We start from the raw sequence: 21,259 nt of genomic DNA, 5'->3' as shown, positions 1-21,259 counted from the left end.
GCATGGAGGTGTGTAAATCACTTTTAACGTCAGTCCCAGTTCCAGTCAACCGCAAGACAGAACGTCACCGTAAGTAATGTACTTACCACAAGGGCTGGTAACTTCTGTTCTATTTCACCAAGAAAGAAAATGAGTTCCTGAAGAGACAATGGAGGGGCATAAGACAACAATACATCCATCTAGGTGGATGATGCAAAGATCCATTACCGGACTTTGTACATGAGACTCTGTGACCGTAATTGTCTGCTTCTTGGAAGATAACAGTGAGCCAGGAACCAGTCAGGAAGGAAGGCAAGGTAGGGCTTTCTGTGGTAGACTGGGCTATTTCTCTGCTTTCTTTCCTCTTTCTTTCTTTCTTTCTTTCCTTCTTTCTTCCTTTCTTTCTTTCTCTTTCTTTCTGTTTCTCTTTCTCTTTACTTCTTTCTTTTTTCTCCTTTCTTTCTTTCTTTCTTCTCTCTCTCTCTCTCTCTCTCTCTCTCTCTCTCTCTCTCTCTCTCTCTCTCTCTCTCTTTCTTTCTTTCCTCATTCAGCTAATATTATTTTTGTGCCCATACACAAAAGGAGAGGAAAGCTTCAACTTGCAGGGTGGTAGTTGCCAGAGTCAGCTGTGTGTCAGGTGAGTGAATGTCATTGGATTTGGTGATAAGGAGGTCACCGGTGATGCTTCTCCAAGGGCGGGGAGGGGGGGTACTGTAAAGGGGTGTGGGTGAGAACTTGACATCTAGGGTAGGTAGAGAATGACAGGGTGGGAAGAAAATGTAGGAAAATATAGGCTATGCTTTGGCAGTGAAAGAATAAAGCTTAGCCAGTAGCTTGAGGGCACAGCAGAGTTGAAAAAGAACATGTATAGTGTTGGAGAGACCTAAAGTAGGAGCCAGTGAGAAAAGAGAGAGACAAGATAGGAGACAGCTGGAGGTGGTGATACCACTGGAATCAGCCCAAGTGATATGCTGCACAGGTACCTTGTGAGCAGTTCTGTTCTGTGGAACTGAGGCCAGCACCTTCTCATCTGGGTGAGGTGCCTCTCTTCCTTGGCCTGCAGCCCTGGTTGTTACCCGTATCCCAATGCATCGTATTGAATTGTAATTTTCAGTTTATTCATCTGTGTCCTCCTTTGATGGTGAGCTCCTCAACTGCAGGAACCATGTCTTATTCATCTGAACATCCCCACTGCCTAGTTCAGGGTCTGGCACCGTCAGTAAGGATTATTTAATTCAACGACATAGTCACCCAGAGCCAGTCTGTTCCATCATCTGGAGTTCCCGGTAATTACACAGCCCCTTTATAAATTGTCTCCTTCTTGGAAGATAACAATGGGCCAGGCACCAGAGTCAGGAAGGAAAGGCAAGGTAGGACTGGGCTATTTCTTTCTTTCTGTGGTGGACTGGGCTCTTTCTTTCTTTCATCCATTCATTCATCATTCAGCAAATATTATTTATTGTACTCATACCTATGCAATGCACTGTGCTAGGAACTCAGAGACACAGATGATCATGGATGTGGACCTGATTGGTGCACAGTTGGAAATTCTGGGCTAGAAATAAAGTGAAGGATCAGAACTAAAGATAAAGATATGACCACCTCTGCCCCCATCTTACATATTTCTGATATTAAGGTAAGAGCTGTAAGAAGGCTGTGTATAGTTGACTCACCTCCCCATGCTTGGGGGAGCAAAACAGAAGACAGGGGAGCCCCATCTCACCATACGCTAAATTAATTGTGTGATGCACTAACTGAAATGAAGCTAAGAAACCACGACCCTGTTCTCTCATAGCTTTTCCTTAGACAGTCTCTGCCCTAGAGTCTTTCTGCTTCTCTCTCTACTCTTTCCATTCTGGCTAGTATGTTTTTACAACTCTCCATTTCCTGTATCCTATTTCTACTTTTGGAAGCCTGTTTTTAGACCCAAGCCTTTCATTTGCCTTTACTCAAAGTTTTCTGCAGACTCACTATCTCTAAGAAAATGATTTTGAACCATAATCTAACGATTGAGGTTGAACCAGCATTTTTCACCCCTCCCGATTCCATGTGGGTCCAACTCTGACAAGACCCCAAAACATAACAGCTTTTGTTTAACGGCTGACTCTGGGGCCTCCAATGTAGAGCAATAGGCCTTCGTGGAAAGCGACCGTCACTACCACGTAGTCAAAGCTGTGTACCAGACTGTCCTGATTTCCTCAGTAATCCAATACTTGCAAAGCTTTCCAATTAGCAACAAAGAAACTTTTCCTTTTTCTCTCATGCTTAAAACATATTTTTTTTTTCTATTTTCAGAAAATGTTTTACTAGTAATCTCTTTAGGTCTAATCCCCTACTATTCAGTCTGAACATGTTGGCTTTCCACATGTTGCAGGATTAGGACAGGCCTGGCAGTGACCCAGGGGCACAAAGGGGCCGGCAAAGTGGGGTGTAATTCTACTCCCGTCACTGACCCCCTCCTGCCTCTCCGGGCCGCTGCACACCCCCCTCTGTGAGTCATAGTCTGTGGAGCCTGGGGTCTAAGAAAAGGAAGTATTGTCTCACAGCTGTAAATCAAGTGTTGTGTTTGTGGATTTTGTTTTCCTGCTTCTCGCTCATGCTTGTTCTTGTTTTCCTGGCACAAGGGCATCTGCGCCCGGAACAGCCGCTTATCTCAGCTGGCTGCTGTTTGCCGATACCTGGCTCATTCTGTTGTTCTGAAAAGCCACGTAAAGGAAAATGTGGGGACTTCTTTCTGATGCTACATTAAACTTATCTGTGCTAAATATGTCTCAAACACCCAAACTGCCTTAAAACCTAAACCAAGTTCCACAAGTGACTCATTCTCAGGCATGCAGGGGGTGGAGAAGGAGGGCAGCGGGGGAGTCAGGGAGAAAAACACACATGCCCTGATCGCCTAATTTTACAGCTCTTGTCTATTTCCCTCTACCACAGACTTATACCCTCAGCTTCTCTCCATCTTGAGTCTCTGGGCTCCTGACGGACGCAGGGTCTCTCCTTGCTGGGTGGGGTTCGGAATTCAGCGAGAAGTGGCTTGGGTGGTGAGGGAGTGGCCATACACAGCGCCTCCTACCGCCTCTGAGTGGGACTGCTGGACACTGCAAGGCATTTAACCAGCCAGCTCTCACGCTTGATATTTCCACATAGAGCCTTTCCTTGGCTGGCTCTGTGGGCCAACACAGTTTGCCGTTCGGCCTCTTTCTCCCTGCTGGTGCCTTGGCTGGAGGAGAGCCTCCAAAGGTGCCATGATGATGTCCCTGTCTGAGGCTGTTTTCTAGCAGCCTGTAGCAACACAGAGTCATCTGAAGCATATACCTAAAGAATTTATTCTATCCACTCTGCTTCCGCTGGAGCTCACCAAAAAAGGAGCTGCTTGTTTATCCAGCTGTCAGCCATTTCCCATAAACGTCTGGCCCAGCTTGCTACACCGTGGCAGGCATTGCGTTATTACCAATAGGCTGGCCCTCTGCCAGGTCTTCATTGTTGGCGACTCCATCTTGCTATTGAATGCTAAGTATGAGTCAGAGGTGATGCTGATAAAACCCTGGATAGGTCCTGACGACAGGGGCAGACCAAGCCACACAGGGAGAATGGGCCTGACCTCTGCTCTGCAGAGCCGTGGAGAGTTCTGAAGCCTGGTGCCACGTTAGTGCAAACATAGTGAAATGCAGTGCAACTACTCCTGTGCGCTCATCACCGGGCTGGGCTGTCAGAGGCACAGAAGAAGTATACGTTGGTTTCTGTAAGAATTATGGCCAACAGCCCAGCTTCTTCATTGGGTTTAGTTTGAAAAATGCCTCACTGGACGGTGACACTTATCAACTCTTTTTTGGAAGGAAATTGTTGCTTTGTGTAGGCTGATGTGTAGCTTTAATAATCGTATCATTAGTCCCAAGTACTGTGCTAATTATTCATAGCTGTCCTTCATCTTTTGTATGTATTACTGTATGTATACAGCAGCAGCTGGTGAATGACTGTATCATTAGATAATCCCCATATTTCGAGAGGTTAAATTTCCTAGAAATCAGTTTCTAATTTTCATGTGTCCTTGCTTGTGCTCTTTAAGAGACTGAAAAAGAATATTCTACAAAATCCTGTCTTGCTCTGCGGTGATGAGGTCAGACAGACCTCCCCATGAGGCTGCTTTGGAAACTTGGAGACATTTGGGGCTGGCTTAGTCACCACCACAGCTCAGTCCCATGACTCCTGTCACCACTTTGGTGAGTTGGTGGTACAATAGAGATGTCTTCATGGTAGGGCCTGGAATGAGGGCAGTCACAGAGCAGTTTTCCTTGTAAAAAATAAGTTGTTTCTGCTTATTTCTTATTAGAAGGAATTTCCAAATGGAAAATTCTCCTCCACTAAATAGGGTTCTTTCTGTACAAAATTTTATTGCTTATGACTATCAGGGTCAATTCCCATTGCCATCTGAGAGTTAGAAAATGACATCTATCATCACATAGAAAGAAGTATTTTTTTCCTATGTTGGTCAAAAGCCAAGTCATTAATTGCCAACCAATGAAGGTACAAGGGGAAAAAAGAATTAAGAGTTTTAATTGCCCCAGAAATTCCAGATATAAAGTTTTACATTCAGTTACACCTGAGGTAGCAGAAAACGCCAAGGGATTGTTTAAATTCTTTGGCCAAACCAGAATTTGGTTTCTATAACATTCCTTAGACATGGATCACTGGGACTTGTACATATGTTTGTTATATAGAGATTTTTTTCTCAGTATAACTTCAGGTGGATTATAATTTTATATATATATATATATATATATATATATATCAGTCTGGTGTCTTAATCTTAAGATACCACATTATTCGAATTATTTTCAAAGCCACAGACTTTGTGAGGGTAAAGGTATTGCCGTGTAAAATGCAAAAATACTTCCTAGCTATGCTGATATTTTATGCCACCTGAATACAGAACTTAGCTTAAGAAAATCATAAATTTGCAAATTAAAATGAGATGAAAAAAGGTTGACCAGCTATATAAAAAGGGCAGCCATTCAAGTTGTGGAACCTAGGTTCTTTCTTTTTTCACTGCCCACGATTTTGTTTATAGTGTTAATGTTAAAAAGTCAGGGTTTTCCCCACACTATAAAGCACTGATACTATTTTCAATCGAATTCCTACCTACTGGAGTATAATGTAAATTCTTGTGTGTGCTTTAATCATTCTTTAGAAATCATTCTTTGGATTGCCATTCATAGAGTGCAAAAGAATTACTTGATGTATTCCATGTGTTTTTATTGAAGCTAAGATTAAAAAAAAATAAGGACTGGAAAAGTCTGGAGTCACCTCAGATTTTGGTCAGAGGAGGCAGAAGAGTAGTGTAGGGTGACACAATGGTAGTTGTGGTGGAAGCCGTCACCCGGCATAGCGCCGCAGATTGCTTCATGGGATGACGCTCAGAGGTTGTCTTTGATTTTAGTTTACGTATTAAAGAAAATTTTACACTGTTGCAGACAAATAGCTTGACAACTTATACTTCACAATACAGTGTGTGCAAAGCACTTAACACCATTCCTAGGACATGTTCACTTCACATTGGGATGCTGGGAAAGGAGGTGACACAATAACGTGGAAGGCAGCATTCTCCATACGTGTAAATGCTGTGGTTACAGAAAAGAGATCTGAGCCTTTGGTTTACCCATCCAAGACTGTAAATTAATTCGTTCAACAAATATTTATTGAGTACCCATAATGCTATAAGAGTCTGAAATAGTCTTTTGTTTGTTTGTTTGGCCACACTGTGCAGTTTGTGGGATCTCAGTTCCCCAACCAGGGATTGAACCCGGGCCACAGCAGTGAAAGCACCAAATCCTAACCAGCAGGCCACCAGGGAACTCCCTGGGAAATAGTCTTTTATGAGTTGTGATATGCAACAGATTAGTATTAACTGTTGAATTAACAGTGGAACCTGAATTATCCGTCGATATAAAGGACTCAGGAGTACCTCAGAGCTCTCCCTGTGGCATGCCATATAACCTGGCTGTATAGAAATTAAAGGGACATGCATTTTGCTATCTGGACAGTTGCTGCTGGTCAAATTGCCACTGTGTGCCTTGGAGGATGAGCAGGCAAAGAATTCTATCAGTAAAATGTAAGTCTTCAAAACCGGGGAACTATCATCTTGGGAATATAGACAAAATGGATTTTTTTGTAAAGGGCTTGAATCAGGAAGGACCACAAGATAGGAACCTACCTTGAGCATCACGAGTTTACATGATCAAGGGGGAGGGGAGCTTATGATTCAGAAGTTCAGAGTCAGCACAATCTAAATAAACCTGGTCTTAGAGGAGCAACTGTTTCTCTATGACTCATTTAAGATGCCTTACAAAACCAGAAGCTCTAGAACTAGAGCTTGAAGATACAGAAAAATTAACCATAAACGGAGCAACACTTAATAGCACAGCCCTATGAGTACTGTACAAAGGAAGTTTGCTTTTTTATTCTCATCTAGGTACATTTCTATTGAAATACAAATGCAGTGTACCACATTTTGCAAAACCCAAAAAGCTCCTAAAATGGGGAACTTTTCAGGATGTTGTTCTCATGAATCTATCACTCACTGATGTTATGCTTATCTTAACTAGGTAGGTGGGGATGGAGTTCTTCTAAGAATTAAGGCATTTACATGCAAAAACCAGATTGATATAAACCATTATCATAAAAAGACTGGAAGAAATGTTGTGAGTAAATGCCTATGGCTAAAGTACGATTTGAATCAGTAAAAGGCTACTGTCTAGGAAATGATCTGATAGGCTGGTCTATTGTGAAATAGACACTGACTGACTAGACTTTTGTTCCCCTTAACACACTTATAAAGTAGTGGAAATTGAACATTTTCAATGGCAATAGTCATAACTGCAGAGATAATACTGTTATTTTCCAAATATGTTAAAACTAATGTAAAATAGTAGCATTGTTTCATTGCTGAATGCCCCTAAATCATCCAGCTATTTCTATTATGAATCATTTAGATACAATTCTATTGCATTGTAGGAAACAGAGCTCAGATAAACCCTTGGAATGTCTCCAAGGTCTATAATTCCCTGTGAAAAGTACATATAATAGGCCAAAAAAAAAAATTTTTTTTTTTTGTATTTTGCCTAAGACTGTCTCTGCTCAGTGATTCCATTTCCCTCTTTATTCCATCTTCTGAGATATTGAACCACCAAATATATAACAGAAACAAAATATGCTTAAAATTCTTTCCTAATGGTCCGCCACCTAAGGGCTGTGAACTGTGGTGGAAATACTGGAGTCGGGGAGCAAGTGTGTGTTTTCACTAAAAACATTATTTATACATAAATAATATGATGCATAAATTTGTACTCTTATTTTTTTAAGTATATGTAAGCACTGTGGTGATTATTCATTTCAGAACATTACTGGGTTTACAGAAGCCTTTATCACTGTATGTTTTCTCACCCAACTCGTCGCTAAAAATATAAATACGATAAAATGGAGCATCCTCAAGAAATTTTGACTTTAGGAAGGAATTTTCAAACTTGTCACTGGAAGAATTAAGGTGTTAGATGTGGAAGGACCTCCTTGAGGTTAATTTTTTCCTGAGGAGAATATCAGTAGGAGATGCAGCAGGAATATTTTAGGATGTTCTAGATATTATATCTGCTTCCACAAAAATTACATGCCTACATTTAATTATGTAACCCTTAAATAGGGGAAATTATAATTCTATCCATTTGAGAATGTATAATCTTTTTCAAACCCATTTAGATATAAGCCATATGTTAAATTGAGTGAATCAGGTGTTGAAATAATGTGCTTTACTTTCAAATATATTACCCCGGTATTTTTAAAATTATGAAACGTCAGTCACAGCCCAAGTATATCAGAATAAATTAATCAGGCTCATAGCTCTTCTGGAAGAGATACTGTTTTGACAGTTGAAATTTGGCAGTTGGTAACCTGATAGGTGGTGGATAATGAGATGATACCTATAGTTTGAGATCAAGGAGCTTACCTTCATCCTGTCAGTATTATCTGTCCTTGTATCCACTGGCACCAGTGCTGGCCAATTGACATGGGACATGGGTTAACCAGTTGACTCGTTAGTGCCACCCCTAACTCCAGTAGCATGGTCATCTTTCTTTGGAAAGGATTATCCATTGAAGATTATTGGCAGCAATTTTAATCTGCACCCTCTCTTCTTCCCCTCACAATGTCCATTCATTTATACATTGAAAAATAGTTTTGGTGTGCCAGGAGCTGTGTTAGATGCTGGGATATAATGGTGAGCAAATATAGCCACAATCAAATAATCCGGCAATGAATATACAATTACAGAGTAAGATAAGTGTTGTAGGAAAGGATAAGGGTCATGAGGAAGAGGGCTCTGAACCCAGATGGGGACTTAGAGAAGGCTGCCCTGAGGAAGTTTGGCTTGAGGAAGACCTAAAGCTCCGCCAACAAAAATGGTAGCCACAAACTGTGGGATTATTTAAATTAAATTAATTAAAATTAAATAATTACTTTTAATTTTAAAAGTAATTTAAAATTACTTAAAATTACTTTAAAATTAAATTTTAAAATTTAAAAATTTTAAATTTCAGTTTTTCAATCACACAAGCCACATTCAATGTGTAACATTGGTCCCAGGGGCTTTAACTTCAATACCTGCTGGAGTGTTGGTTATCTCAGAGGTTAGGTGTTAAGAATCCCACAGATTAGGGTGGATTTCACGTGAGCTGTTAGGAAACTCGAAGGTTTGGTGTTAGTCCGGTCTCAGAGAATGGAGTATTGGCAATCCTATATATATGGCATATATCACTTGCTGTTCAGGTAAAGACATTCATTTCCTAGGAGATACGTGTATTATATATATATATATATATATATTTTATATAATAAATATATATAATATATATATATATATTTATTTATTTAGTGCTGTGGCTTATTACTAGAACTCAAGGAGTTAGAATTTACTCTGGGTCATTACACACAAGCTTCTCAACTTTTTAAGTCAACAGCATGTCCTTCTAAGTCTCTAACTGTAGATCAGAGGATCTTATAGCAAGTATAATCATTGAGCCCTGTAAATCGAGAACTCTGGTTGCAGCCCATCCTCAATTTTTAAATTGTGAAAAGTTGTAGGAGCTGCAAGTTATGTGCTATTTTTAATATACAAAATATATATATACTATACAAAATATATATATAATATATATATAATATACAAAATATAGCTGGAGGTTTTGTCACAAATTAACAAACACAAATTATTGAGGAGATTATTTATTATTTTAATTATGTGACATTATCTTTCCCACTGACGAAAGCAATCAAAATGACTAAAATTGAATCAGTGAAAATGAATAGATTCCTAAAGGTTATAAGTGTTGTTGAAAAACAGCATGCATTTATTAAATTTCTTACATGTTACCCCAAAAAGGTTAGTGAGGTAAATACATAGTGACTCCTTCCTTGCGGGTTCAGAACGTGGCTAGAAGTAGACGTAATTCTGGAGATCATTTCATCAATTCTCTCACTCTCTAGATCAGGAAACTGACATTTAGGTTAGGTGCACTGACCATTTTCAGTGACTTTAACCTATACTGATAAAAATGTCAGGCAAGACTTTGATAGTAACAGGAACTAGACTGAATGACAATAATATTGTAAGCATTAAATCTCCAGTATTGCAGAATTATAGAGTTTTAGACTTTGAATTACTATAGCAGTGTCTGGTCCAGTGTTAGAATCCCCTTGACAACAGCCTTGCAGGGGGTCACCTGCCACTACTTGAACACTTACCCTGATGAGAAGCTGGATAGCAACCCATTCTATTATGTGGTAGCTTTTAATATTGGAAAGTTTTTACACTGAGTTGGTATTGTTATCCCTATGAATTCCACCCATGGGTTTTGCCCTCTGGAGCCAAGAACTGCAAAGTGTTTGCCGACAGCAATTATGTTTGCTCTAATTCTCTTCTTTTCCAGGAAAGACATCTCTAGTTCTGAGTTATATGTCATATGTGGGGCAAAGGTGAAGTGAAAGAAAGAGAGAGAAAATAATGTGCTGTGGCTTATTATTAGAACTCAAGGAGTTAGAATTTATCCTGGGTCAACAAATACAAGCTTCCCAACCTTTTTGAGTCAATAGCGTGTCCTCATTAGTCCCTAATTGTAGATTAGAGGATCTTATATCAAATATAATCATTGAGCTTTGTAATTCAAGAACTCTGGTTGCAGCACATCTTTAATTTTTAGCTCGTGAAAAGACTAGCTACACTGAAAAGAAATCAAATGCCATGAATTGCAGCATGGAGGGGAGATCCAATGAAATAAGAGGTGAGACCTTTTACTTACAAAGACTGTGGTCTGAGACACCTAAATTAATATCAGAATCTGTAGACTTCATGTTCACTAAAACACAATAATACTCAAAATATTATAACTTTGTTATAAAAAATAAAATTCTTAACAGTTATTTAAATCCATCCTTAAAAAAAGAAAATCTCTTCCCATCTCTTCCAATATTAGTTAAAATTCCAGGAAACAACTGATATGCTAGGATATTCTTAGCTATGATTTAAATTATATTTGGGAAAGTTGTATCATTTTCAAATGTTTTGTGGACAATAAAATATAAATTTACTTTGATTTTTAATTTTAATTTAAATCCTAGAAAGCACTCTTTTCTCTAGAAAACCTAGTACATGGATGGTGCTTATTTAAATATCATTGTCCTCATGAATTCAAAGTATAAAATCACTTATTTTCTAAATAGAGAGGCAGATGAATACATACATTTATCTGGCAACTCCAGCTACATAGATGTTGATGTTTGCTCAAAAACTGATTTACCTACAGACGGAAATATTTTTAAAACAGTCGAAGAAACCAAAGACAAACAGACTTGAAATGGAATTTTGTTGCAAATTGCTTTGAGTCTGGTGGGATTTTTGAATTCTGACCATAACTAGATTTAGCTCTATGTAAATCTGCTCTTAAAAGGTTTCACTGTGTATAGGCCTATAGCCATTTATTCACTTACCCATTACACGTCATTTTGCATAGTGAGAACTGGCGAAAAGTGGATTCTGTTTATTAGATTGCCCAGGGGAAGGAGTAGGTCCAGTGAAAACATTTTTGCAAAGTGTTTTCTGTTTATTTGCTAGAATGATAGCAATGTTAAACTTGAGGGATGTGTGTATATGCACGTTAAAATTAAGTTTGGTAATTAGGTGGTTTTACACAATGACTATTCAATTTATTTAGGGTCTTCTACATCCTAGGCATCTTGCCAAATGTGAGAGAGGATATAAAGATGAATAAGACAGTTCCCACCCCACACAGTGACTAGTGAAACCAATACCCAAAGAAATAATGGTATAGCATGCTGTCTTATAGGATGTACAGAATGTTGTTGTAATATATTGGGCTGGCCAAAATGTTTGTTCGGGTTTTCAGTAACATCTTACAGCGCAACCCGAAAGAACTTTTTGGCCAACCCAACAAAATAACAGATTGTGACATAGTAGAAAATTTCAAATGCAAGTTCCATGTTGAATGAAGACTTTGAAGCTATGTACACTGAATCATGCAGAAAATTTTTTAAAATTGTAAAATGAAATTATCCAACTCTCTCAAAATCTTTTATTTTCCACGTTTCTTCTTTGAAACAAAATATATTGTTTATTTCTTCCTGGCATTCTGAGCATCTTACCTTTGTCTAAAAGTTTTCCATAAGAGTTTTTAGAGAATTTCCTGGGAGAAAAGATAATTTTGATCTGGGGCTTGAGGAAATAAAGATTTTCTGAGCAGGAAGGAGCAGAATCACACTCCAGGCCTAGGGACTTGCATGTGCAAAGGCGGGAAGCTGTGATCTGAATGTGGGGATTGGGGAACACTGGGCTGCTTATTGGGGTATGAGAGGGGAAATGCTAGCAGATGCAACTAGAAAGACGTTGAAGCCAGGCTACTAAGAGTCTAACTACATCCTCAGGTAGTGGAGAAACAGCAGAGTGTTTTTAAATTTTGTTTTATTCTTAATTATTTGTAAATAATTTCAAATTTACAGAAAAGTTGTGAGTATAAATAGTATAAGGAACACCTGTGTATATATCCTTTACCCAGATTCACTTATTGTTAATATTTTGTTCCATTTGCTTTTTCATTTGATCTCTCTCTCTCCTTCTCATTATACACACATACATACATATATGTGTGTGTGCACATACACACACACACACATAATATGTTTTCCTGTACCACCTGAGAGTAAGTTGAATTATGGTCCTCTTCTCCTAAATACCTCTGTGTGTTTTTCCTATAAAGAGGGATATTCTCTTCATAACCACACAGCAGTTATCAGCTTTAGTAAATTGAACCCTGATATAACAATTGTTAATCTAACCTGGAATTCATATGCCAGTTTTGTCTACTGAAGGAATAACATCTTTTAATAGCATTTTGCCCCTTCCAGTACAGGATCCAGTCTAAGATAAAGTATCACATTTAGTTTTTATGTCCTTTTACTCTTTTAATCTAGAATACTCTACAGCCTTTCTTTGACTTTTATGACACTGATATATTTGAATATAGCCCCTTCTCTGTTTTTAGTAGATCAGTCTTCATTTTCATGAAGGGGATTTTATATAGGGGGTGACATAATCAGATCTGAATTTTAGAAAATGTCATTCTAGAGGCAATGTTAAGGATGGACACGATGGCAAGGGACTATTGATATGGCAATGAAATAGGCTATTGTTGGCCAATATTCCCTTCTGGGCAGGCAGGGATACAGGTTCAGAGCCTGGCCAGGATCCCTGAAAGTTGGGGCAGGCATAGGAATGGAGAGAAAGGGATTCAAAATGTCTGAGTCCTGGGTAAGTCTGCTTCAGAAAGAAAAGAGCAGTCTGAAATGACAGGGAGTTGGTGGAGAAGCAAGACCCAGATCTAAAACAGTGGACTTGAATTTCAGATCGGAGCATAAAGCAAATCACATAATGTGAGGATCCTTCTGAAAAAATAGCATTACATGCACAGTTGAGCTTACAATAATGGAAAGTAAATCCTCATGAACTAAAAATTAAGATGGAAGAAAAAACAAAAAGCTAGGCATAAACTGAATTCTAGAAAACTTGAAGGGAGATTTCTGGCAGATGCAGGAAGTTAAGCCTTGAGTGCCAGTGAAGCAGGGAATGGAAAAGGGGTCCATGCATAAAGCCAAGATCATTGAGGGCTATACCCTCCATCAAAGAAAACAAAAATAAAACAACTATGGGCACTGTGAGGTGATAAGGAAGCTTGCCTGTCTTGGCCTGGACTTTGGGTAGAGGGAAAAAAAAGTCTCATGTCAGTTTGGATTTTAATTTATAGAAATTTTTCAGCCTAGAAATCTACATAAAAAGAAGCCAGAGGTAACACAGATTTTCCCAATAGAAGCAAATGAAAAACTGCTTGGGAGAGACATACCTTCAATATAATCTATGCAAAGATTTCTACAGATAAAGCCTTGATGAAGATGAGTTCAATCAAAAACTATAAAACACATGTGGAGGAGGAGGGACTCCACTGTGAGTAAGAATCCACAGAGACAACTAAACAGCAGAGTTAAATTCCCAGGAACTTGAGATAATAGAACCACTGACTTAAGGCTATAAAATAAGCATTTAAAAATGGTTAAAAACCTAAAAGAATTCATCTAAACCATAAGAAAAGAATAAGATACTTGGGGGGAAAAACAGAAATTTTTGAAAAATAAGATAGAACTTCTAGAAATACAAAATACAGTTAATTTAAAAATTCGGTTAAATAGAAAATTGGTTACAATAAAAGGAAAATGAGTAAATTGGGAGACAGAAAAGATATTTAAAAGAGTAAGAGATATGGCGGAATGAGAAGAATTATTTGGAATACAAGAAAGAGAGTAGAGATAATCATGGAGACACAATATTCAAAGAAATAAGGGCTGAGAATTTTCCAGAATAAATGAAAGGTATGAATCATCAGATTCTAAAAGCACAAGGGGACCCAAATGAAAATAAATACATACCTACGCACATTGTGGGGGAACTATGAGCAAAAATAATCAAAGGAAAGAAAAGATATTAAAAGTAAACAGAGAAAAAAAGACATTGTCTTTATTTTTTTTTTTAATTTTTATTGAAATACAGTTGACTTACAATGTTGTGGTAGTTTCAGGTGTACAGCAAAGTGATTTAGTTATATATTTCATATATATGTATTTTTTTTCTTTTCCATTATAGGTTATTATAAAATATTGAGTATAGTTAAGACATTATCTTTAAATGTTAATTACACTGATAGCAACAATAGAAGCCAAAAGACAATAAAATAATATTTTCAAAATGCTAAGAGAAAATAGCTGTTAACTACAAAGTCATACCCTGATAACCATTAAAGAACATGAGGGACATAAGAAACATTTCTTGACATATAAACACCCAACACACAAATATATGTATATCTACACTTGAATACAATCAACTCTTTTTTTATAGGAGACGTCTATTTTATTTTTTATTTTTATTTATTTATTAATTTTTCGTGGCCACACTGTGCAACTTGCAGGAGCCTAGTTCCCAGCAGGGACAGACCTGTGCTCCCTGCATTGTAAGGCAAAGTCCCAACCACTGGACCGCCAGGGAAGTCCCTACGATCAACTCTTAATAAAAGAATTTCTAGGGGCTTCCCTGGTGGCGCAGTGGTTGGGAGTCCTCCTGCCAATGCAGGGGACACGGGTTCGTGCCCCGGTCCGGGAGGATCCCACACTCCGCGGAGCGGCTGGGCCTGTGAGCCATGGCCGCTGGGCCTGCGCGTCCGGAGCCTGTGCTCCCCGGCGGGCTCAGAGGCCGCAACGGTGAGAGGCCCGCGTACCGCAAAAAAAAATTAAAAAGAAAAAAGAATTTCTAGGGACTTACCTGGTTGTCTAGCGGTTAAGATTCTGAGCTCCCAAATGAAGGGGGCCTGGGTTTGATCCCTGATCAGGGAACTAGATCCCGCATGCTGCAGCTAAAGATCCTGCATGCGGCAACGAAGATCCCGCGTGCCACAATGAAGACCCGGCGCCGAGGTAGAAAGGAAAGAAGAAAGGGAGGGAGTGAGGGAGTGAGGGAGGAAGGAAGGAAGGAACGAGAAGGGAGGGAGGAAGGGAGGAAGAATTTCTAAAGGATGTACTTCAGGAAGGGAAAACTTTTACCCAGAAGGTTTAAGTGCAAGAAAGAATGATGAGCAAACGAATTGTTAAATATGTAACCGAATAAACATACAATTGAATAAATCACTAAATTACAATGTCTAATTTCAGGTTAATAAAAAGAAAGAACTAAAATGTGGGCAACAATTACGTGTAAAATGAAGGAGGGATGATCAAAGGGATGTTAAAGGGATCTAAGGTTCTTGTGTTTAAAAATAGGTAGAGAAATTGTTTAATTTTAATATAAATTTTTTTTAATTTAAGGATAATCACTAAGAGTATAGTTATAGGGTATCTACTGTCCAAAACATCAGTGAAGGGAAATAGGAAAAAGCTGTGATTGATCCAAAAGAAGGCTAGAAAGAAGTTTTTTAACAAAAAAACTTCTTTTTTAAAAAAGAAGTTTTAAACAGCAACAACAACAACAACAAAAGAAAGGCAAAGAGAAGATCCAAAATAAGAGAAATAACTCCAAATATATCAGAAATTATAATACATACAAGTGGACTAAATGCTTCCGTTAAAAGATTGAGATTCTCAATTGAATGGAGGAAAAATAATCATCTTTACCATCTTTATAATAGAAATACCTAAAATTTAAGAGCATATTTGAAGTAAAAGGGTTAAAGATGAAATCGACAAATTCTAAACAGCTGTAGTCTCTATAGTAATATCAAGCAAAATATTTTTTAAGGAATGAAGTATAATTAGGGATTAAATAATTAAAGGAACAATTCCCAAGACAATATAACAACTTTTAATTTATATAGGGCTAATAACATAGCTTTAAATTATGTAACAAAAATTGACAGAGTTGTATTGGGAGAGATAGGTGTAGAAAGAAGTAATAACAAGTTAAATTTGAGGTGAGTACCTGTGAAACCTCCAGTGAGAGATCTTAAAGGCAGTTGGACATAACTGGTCTGTATCTCTAGAGAGAGGCCAGATTTAAGTCTAGAAATTTGAAAGTACAGACTGTATTACTCCAAGTTCAATAGATTCTGAGCTTCTTGAGGAGAAGAATTACATATTCAACTCTGTAAGGCCCTTGTGCCTATCACAGTGTCTTATACAAGTGCTCAATAAAGGTTAAATTGAACATAATCTAATAGATATTGACTTTTTTAGAATGTATACATTTTTAGTTCTAGAGATTAATATTTGCTGAATGAATACTATGGGGACTGTAAGAAGGTTTGAGACATAGTTCCTGCCTTTAGGAATATTGTAATTCAGTTGAAAGATTTTTTTTAAAAACCCAGTTACTTGAGAAATTAAAGAGCAATACTCAATTGTCCATAATCAAGGTTTAATTGCTGTAGTATTTGGGTGAAAAGAGAAATTTCACCAGAGATTTGAGACATTGGAGAAAGCTGTAAATAAGTGAAAGTTTAGTTGGTCCTTGAAAAATGGGCATCTTCGGTTGAAAAAAAAGAGGGAAGAGAACATTTTGGTTTGAAGAATTAGCATAAATAAAGGTTTAGAGGTAGAAATTATTGTATGTATTTGTGTGACATTGATGATGCTAATTTCACTGTAGCATAAGTGGTGAGGAATGGTAAGAGAGAAGGCTGGAGAAATGGTCATAGGAAGTTATGGAGGACCTTAAACTTGTTAGGGGTATTGGGATTGCTTACTAGGTAATATAGAATCATGGGTTCATAAGTTGGTTTGATAATTTTTATAAGCTATTTCTATAAATAATCTGGAAGTAATGTGTGAGAGGGCTTGAAAAAAGAAGGGAATGGGGAAGCAGGAAAATCTGTTAAAATGTATTTAAAGTAATCCAGGTATAAACTCATTACGTCCAGGGCTAAAGTAAAACCAGGGGAATGGAAAAATAGGGTAAATTTGAGAGACACTTCAAAAAAAGAAGTGACAGAATTTGCTTTGATTGGGTATAAGCAAACAAAATTAGAAATGTCAGCGTTAAACCTAGAGTAATGATGGTATCCTGGACAAGCAACTAATGTGAAGAAGAGTCGATAATTCATAAATCCATAGAAATTTAGAGATGGTAAGGACCTTAGAAATTATATCCATAGACCCTTCTTTTCAAAGATGAGGAAACTGACATCAGAGAGTTTATGTAATTAGTTCATGGTTACCCCAGTGGTTAACTTTGAGAAAATGGCTAGAATCCAAGGAGAGATACCCTGAGCGGTTGGGATTGTGCTACTGGTGGGAAATCATCATTGGATGTATTGATCTGGGGAGTCATCTGAAAGGCAATTGGACACATAGAAGTGGATGTACTCTTCAAGGAGAGGTTATGTAGGGATGAGAGAAGAGAAACAACGATAAAGTCACAGGGAATTTCCACTATTAGGAATTCAAACTAGAAGGGAGATGGCTCCCAAAGGAGTTTGGAAAGAATAGATTAGATATGAAACAATCAGACGTGGCCAGATCCAGATCCTGTCGTATGTTGCCCTTATGATTTCAGATTTTTGTTACTTATTTTATTTTGCACAAAACTCAGTATCCTACTGCATTTTTCTGTAACCATCGCTACATGTTCTGTCAATACTTTATTTCATGTTGATTTTCCTCTCATGGATGTCCCTTTCTTTATTAATGTTTAATAATATAATAAACAAACATGAACTAATATCTCATGTTTGAAACCTTGACAATAATATACCTATGTACTACTCTTCCATCCCATCTCTCTGACTCACCACACCTAATATAAGCACAATTCTTTGCATTTTCATATAGTTTTATCACTATACGTATACATATACCTGCTAAATGAAGTTTGTAGTAACTTTTTTCCTTTAAAGGGGCTAAAAGTAATCTTTGGAACTTGCTTTTGCACACAGAATTATGTTGTTAAGATTCATCCATATTGTTGCATGTAGCTGTAGTCCGTTCACTTTTACTGCTCTATAATATTCCGTATATGACTATGCCACGCTTTATTTTCCTGTCAAAGGTCATTTAGCCTATTTCCAGATAGTTCAGTCTATTTTGAATAGTGCTTCTATGAACATTTTCGTACATGCCTCCTGGTGTATATTGCAGGGACTTCTATTGGGTATATAGCTACATATATTGATTTAAAACTCTTTCTGGGGACTTCCCTGGCAGTCCTGTGCTGCCACTGCAGCGGGCATGGGTTTGATCCCTGGTCAGGGAACTAAGATCCCACATGCTGCGCCGTGCGGCCAAACAAACAAACACTCTTTCTGTGAAGCATAGCACATTAGAATGGCATTAGGTGAATTCTGGTTGTGGAAATTCAAGTCTAAAATAATCAGCATCTTTTCCTAAAGTGAACAGATTCAAATACCACGCTAGGAGCCTTCTAAAGTGCCCACATCTAGGTAAGGGATATTTACCAAATGTTTTCTTGGGGAGGAAATTATAAGCTGGAGTTGGTCACTGATTTTTTTCCACTGACCCAATTTAATGTCACTGCTATTTTCAGGATACAAAAGGAAAACTGAGGGCCAGAGGCAAGGAAGAGAGGTAACAGGTTAACTGAAGCTTAGCACTGCTTGGCAGCTGGTCCAGAAAAATTCACCTTCATCTCGTTTGAGGGTCCTCTTACCCTCCCTAGCAGCCCTCCTTGTGTGCGAGTGAACAATATGAACAAAAAGAACCAAGGAAAAGGGCTCTGTCAGATTTGTTCACTCAGAATCAGTTGATTGTCTGCCAAGAAAAGTTTCTCATCTTCAAGAGGTTCTGAGCTTAAAATTCTCATCTCTTTGTGAACACACAAGAAAGAACTCTTCTCTGGTCAGGGATCCTGCATGTGTGTATGTGTGTGAACACAGGCACAGACAGACGTGCAAAGGAAAAGTGAACACTGGACAGACACAGAAGCTATACTGCCATTCTCTTTATTATGGTCTTCTATTTTCTGAGGTGTTACAAATATATTTTCACTTAAATAGAAATTGTTACTATAACCTAAATAGCAATAACCTTGTTGCTGAAACTTCCCACTCATTTTTACTTGCAGTAACCATACCTTGAAAATCCATGTACATTTTTAAGTCAAGCCTCCTAATTTCCTGTTTTAACCAAGCATCTTAGCCTTTGTGCCCAATGACAATTTGCTCCCTTTCACACCCATCTCGAAGGGTGTCATGATGAAAGGGAAAGAATGGTTATCTGGTTATAAATGGCTGCAGAAACAGAGGACCACCCAAAGGGGCCAATGGAATTAGCAGTGTGATGTGAGCCATATTGCCTTACAGTGAGGTCTTCTTTGACAGGACCTTAGGGAAGAATCCTGTGGTCTCTAATTTCTAGTCATTTGCTGTACTCCTTTTCTTCTTGGAAACTAGATTTTTTAAGAAGTTGAATAGTATACAAATGGCATGCATTTAGGTGGAACACAGTGCCAACGCATTACCAATTATTCCAAGCCCACACACAAAACATACATAATGAAAGTATTGTTTCTGAATTGCCGTGTGCATTCTACAAGAAGATATTTAAATCAAGATGGAAACAGCAGAGGTTTCTTCCTTCTTTGGACAGTACTGTAGGGCATAAAAAGGAACTATAGCCCTTTTCCCTACTGTGTCAAACGAGGATGCATTTCCCAATTTTTTTTTTACTACCCCCATCAAAAGGGCTGGATGTAAATTGTATCCAATTAAGGTCTGTGCTTACAGGTACATTCCTGTAAAGTGGATATTATTTGGAAATTCTTTATGTAACCCCTACTCAGCATTTATCTCAATATATTGTTAATATTTAAGGTTTTTAGACTCAGTCCTATGAAATAATATTATCATTGCATGTTTACCCACCTCCAGTTTCCTGTAACAAAATATGAAAATTTGACTGCAAATATGCAGAGTAGAAAAGGTGAATTCCTCTTGTAGAAAGAGCATTAACTGGAGCATTCTGATTCTCGTTGAGAATTAGTACAGCATTTTTTTTTACAGATAAAAGAACCTCTTATCTTATGAAGAGCTGCATTAATGACAGCCTGAAATTCTGTTTCACGTATCCTGTTTCAGAGCCAAGGAGAGAGCAGAAAAGATGTTTGCTGTTGGAAGTCTATACTCCCATTTTCTTTTTCTTCTTGTAAAATAGCTTTCTGAAAGGTAAATAGTACACAAATGCCATGAGTTTAGGTGGAACACAGTGCCAAAGCAATGCAGTAGCTATAACTTTAAAAACAAATCCCAATGTTATGAGTAACTTTGCTGATCATAATAAAAGAAGATGAAATTTAATGTCAATAGCAGTAAGAGTGTAGGAGGTAATTCTATTTCATTTTCTTTTCAGACAAAACAGAAACAGGACGTGGTGGTACAAGCAAATGAAAAAATCCAGGTAATAAAGAGTATAGACGTATCTTTGATCTACCTTGAGGCCAAAAGCTTTGAATTTAGAGCTATAAAAGGAAGTTAGGAAGTTTTCATTTTCTAGAATTATATTAAGACCTATAGTTCTTCTTATTTCCTCACATTACCCTTATTGGGTGACAATGATCAACCAAATAAATGGATATATAGGAGGGATGTGAGAATAATCTATTGAGCTGATGTTCTCTATGACAGCGATACTATTGTACATGCCAAGTTCACCAATACCTACTTCCTGTTTTCTTTGCATCTCTTCTTGAACTTTGTCCCCTTTCCTATTTACCTCCAGTGATTGGTTTAAGTCCAACTTGGTGTGCATACAAGCCTGCTATATAGTGGTGCTGCCTACATGCTCAGGGTTGGGGAAAAATTCTTTCCTCATTTATTTATGCATCTATAAAGGAGCCAGGATACTCTTATCACTGTTACTATAGACCACATTTTCTATAACACATCCAGGAAAAGGATCAGGTCAAATGGAATACTTATAAGATATGAAGGAATTTAAAGTAGCAGCAGGCAAGCCTAATTCCATCAGATAAAGCACAAATAACAATCCTATTACTCTTCTGTAAAAGTCCTAGGTAAATAAACATGTTGAGTCCAATAAAATAACCAAGTCCAATATGGGACTGAGAGTCACCAAAGTAAAGCCAGTGCCCTGAGGTGCTCAGAATGAGTTCACGTTTACAAATGGTGTTGCCTGATGTGGTAGAAAGAGCCCCACAAACCTAGATTTGAGTTTCAGA

At 37.9% G+C, this 21,259-nt stretch overlaps 1 protein-coding gene across 2 annotated transcripts in view; it reads left to right on the top strand.

Annotated features, from left to right (window-relative positions):
- Window positions 1-221: 221 nt before the first annotated feature.
- JADE1 (jade family PHD finger 1) overlaps window positions 222-21,259 on the top strand; it is a 215,705-nt gene continuing 194,667 nt past the window's right edge. Inside the window, exons 1-2 of one of the 2 annotated variants that reach the window (XM_079919323.1) lie at window positions 222-296; window positions 20,431-20,478. The gene's annotated coding sequence lies outside the window, so the exon portion shown is untranslated. Of the gene's footprint in view, window positions 297-20,292; window positions 20,479-21,259 lie in introns of those variants that run through there. The other variant, XM_079919324.1, reaches the window with a different exon arrangement.

Source organism: Stenella coeruleoalba (genome assembly GCF_951394435.1).
Source record: "Stenella coeruleoalba genome assembly, chromosome: 4".
Taxonomy (NCBI): Eukaryota; Metazoa; Chordata; class Mammalia; order Artiodactyla; family Delphinidae; genus Stenella; species Stenella coeruleoalba.
This window is presented reverse-complemented; position numbering and strand designations above follow the sequence as displayed.